Raw genomic sequence first — 3,722 nt, 5'->3', positions numbered from 1 at the left:
CCCATCCTAAACAGGGTTTGACCAGCCTGCAAACAGCCATCAGCCCCTCATCCAGGCTGGCCAGGCACCCCAGTAGGGACCCCCACACTGAAGGGGGTGTGACCAGCTGCAAAGAGCCATCAGCCCCTCACCCAGGCTGGCCAGGCACCCCAGTAGGACCCCCACCCTGATCCAGGACACCCTTCAGGGCAAACCAGCTGGCCCCCACCCATGCACCAGGCCTCTATCCTATATAATAAAAGGGTAATATGCAAACTGACCCTAACAGCAGAATGACTGGGAATGACTGGTCACTATGACACACACTGACCACCAGGGGGCAGATGCTCAATGCAGGAGCTGACCCCTGGTGATCAGTGTACTCCCACAGGGGGAGCTCTGCTCAGCCACAAGCCAGGCTGATGGCTGCCAGCACAGTGGTGTTGGCAGGAGCCTCTCCCGCCTCCACAACAGCACTAAGGATGTCCGACTGCAGCTTAGGTTTGCTTCCCGCTAGTAAGTGCACGTCCCCTGAGGGCTCCCGGGCTGCCAGAGGGATGTCTGACTGCCAGCTTGGGCCCGATCCCCCAGGGAGTGGGCCTAAGCCAGCAGGTGGACATCCTCCGAGGGGTCCCAGACTGCAAGAGGGCATAGGCTGGGTTGAGGGACCCCCCTGAGTGTACAAATTTTTGTGCACCGGGCCTCTAGTTGAATATAATAATTATATTCAATCCACCAAGTTTTCTCACAAATTTATGTATTGCATATTAAATTAAGAAAAAAAAACCTGAAATAAAAAAAGTGGTTAATAGAGTTATAATTAGGCAAATTAGTTTGCTGGCTAATTCAACTTAAAAATAAAATGTTTAAAAAAAATAAAAAGAAATAAAATGTTTTGCTATTAATAGTAAAGTGATGAGGAAAAATGGAAATCATTAAAGTTATTAATATTTCAATTTTTCTCTTTACTTGACTAACTTTTTTGTTATTGGATATAAAGAGGAAACACATGATGTAAGAGATTATAATAATAACAAAACACTTACAATACTAAGAGAAAATGCAGAATACAAATTTGTGGATACTGCTTGTCATAAGTATGTAAATAGAGAATTTCAGATGGTCATTTATTTTTCCTCTGCTCTCAAATAAAAATAGTTATAAATATTTACTTTTTCTTCACTGTAATCAGAGTGCTTTGATATTTATCATTGGACAGTTTGATTTCACAAAAGGGTAACAATTTTTATTTGAGAGCAAAGTAAAAATAAATGACCATGTGAAATTCTCTATTTACATACTTATGACAAGCAGTGGAGAGAGAGGAGGAAGCAGGGAGTGGTGCGGTTGGGAGTGACCCGCTGCTGCGGCTGTTGCCTGGGCTGCGCCACCACTGCCTCTGTGCTGGTGGAGCAGGAAAGGAAGCGTGAACCTTGGATGAGAGCCCCTGCGGGAGCGTCGGCGGTGGGAAGGCGATGGCGGATATAGATAAACTCAAGTTGACAGTATCATCCAACGGCTGCTGGAGGTAAGAGGATGCAAGCCTGGTAAGAATGTCCAGCTACAGGAGAATGAAATCAGAGGACTGTGCTTAAAATCTTGAGAGATCTTTCTCAGCCAGCCTATCCTACTAGAACTTGAAGCACCACTCAAAATATGTGGTGATATCCATGGGCAATACTATGATTTGCTTCGACACTTTGAGTACAGTGGTTTCCCACCAGACAACAACTACCTGTTTCTTGGGGACTATGTGGACAGGGGGAAGCAGTCACTGGAGACTATCTGCCTCTTACTGGGATAAAAATCAAATATCCCAAGAATTTTTTTCTTCTCAGAGGAAACCACAAATGTGCCAGGATCAATAGAATTTACGGATTTTATGATGAGTGTAAAAGAAGATATAACAAACTATGGAAAACTTTCACCGACTGCTTTAACTATTTGCCGATAGCAGCCATCGTGGATGAGGAAATATTTTGCTGTCATGGAGGTTTATCACCAGATTTTCAATCTGTGGAGCAGATTCGGCCAATTATGTGACCAACTGATGTACCAGATCAAGGTCTTGTTTGTGATCTTTTGTGGTCTGACCCCGATAAAGATGTCTTAGGCTGGAGTGAAAATGACAGAGGAGTGTCCTTCAACATTTGGTGCAGAAGTGGTTGCAAAATTTCTCCATAAGCATGATTTGGATCTTATATGTAGAGCCCATCAGGTGGTTGAAGATGAATACGAATTTTTTTTGCAAAGAGGCAGTTGGTCACTCTGTTTTCTGCACCCAATTTTTGTGGAGAGTTTGACAAGGCAGGTGCCGTGATGAGTGTGGACGAAACACTAATGTGCTCTTTTCAGATTTTAAAGCCTGCAGAGAAAAAGAAGCCGAGTGCCACGAGACCCGTAACACCTCCAAGGGGTGTGATCACAATGCAAGCAAAGAAATAGATATCGTTCTGACACTGCCTAGTAAGTGGGACTTGTAAGATAGAGTATATAAGCTTCATTTTTAAAACTGTAATGTGTATTGTCAGCTTGCTCAAGTAGTGTGTTTGTGGGGCCCTCTTTTCCATTTTTTCAGCTAATGAATGTCATTTGCTGGTTATAACAGCAAATTGAAGACTTCTCTCCCAAGAAAAAATATTTTGTTTTTAAATTCTCTCTTCCTTTTGCAAACAAGTTTAATGATGGTGTTAAATCTGTGCACCCCCAGACAGTTTATCCTGTCTAAGGGGGTAACTGTACAGTTGACTTTCTTTTTTCAATTCAGTAAAACCCATGAATAATGTAAATCTCGTTTTCTTTAGGATGTAAAGAGAGCCCTAGGGTGCTCAGTCTGTACATGTTATTGTCATAAAGTGCATACTTTTGATACAAAAGGAGTAACTTTCAACCCTGCCAGCATCACTGGTATAATGTATACTTAATTAAAGCACACTTTCCTCTATCTTATACTTAAAATGACAAAGCAATTATTTATTTTTTATTTTTTTTAATTAAATCTTTATTGTTCAGATTATTACATTTGTTCCTTTTTTTTCCCCCCCATAACTCCCCTCCTCCCAGTTCCCGCCCCACCCTCCGCCCTCACTCCCCACCCACTGTCCTCATCCATAGGTGCACGATTTTTGTCCAGTCTCTTCCCACATCTCCCACACCCCTTTCCCCCCCAAGAATAGTCAGTCCATTCCCTTTCTATGTCCCTGATTCTATTATAATCAACAGTTCATTCTGTTCATCAGATTATTTATTCACTTGATTCTTAGATTCACTTGTTGATAGATGCATATTTGTTGTTCATAATTTGTATCTTTACCTTTTTCTTCCTCTTCCTCTTCTTAAAGGATACCTTTCAGCATTTCATATAATCCTGGTTTGGTGGTGATGAACTCCTTTAGCTTTTCCTTATCTGTGAAGCTCTTTATCTGACCTTCAATTCTGCATGATAGCTTTGCTGGATAAAGTAATCTTGGTTGTAGGTTCTTGGTATTCATCACTTTGAATATTTCTTGCCACTCCCTTCTGGCCTGCAAAGTTTCTGTTGAGAAATCAGCTGACAGTCGTATGGGTATTCCCTTGTAGGTAACTGAGTTTCTTTCTCTTGCTGTTTTTAAGATTCTCTCTTTATCTTTTGCTCTTGGCATTTTAATGTTGATGTGTCTTGGTGTGGTCCTCTTTGGATTCCTTTTGTTTGGGGTTCTCCGCGCTTCTTGGACCTGTAAGTCCATTTCTTTCACCAAGTGGGG

The 3,722-nt window shown here is 42.1% G+C and overlaps 1 pseudogene; it reads left to right on the top strand.

The window, feature by feature from the left end:
* Window positions 1-1,454: 1,454 nt before the first annotated feature.
* On the top strand, window positions 1,455-2,441 carry LOC132232428 (serine/threonine-protein phosphatase PP1-gamma catalytic subunit-like; annotated as a pseudogene).
* The last annotated feature ends 1,281 nt before the right edge of the window (window positions 2,442-3,722 follow it).

Source organism: Myotis daubentonii, chromosome 4 (assembly GCF_963259705.1).
Source record: "Myotis daubentonii chromosome 4, mMyoDau2.1, whole genome shotgun sequence".
Lineage (NCBI taxonomy): Eukaryota > Metazoa > Chordata > Mammalia > Chiroptera > Vespertilionidae > Myotis > Myotis daubentonii.
Note: the sequence above shows the minus strand (reverse complement) of the source record. Positions and strands in the feature narration are given on the sequence as shown.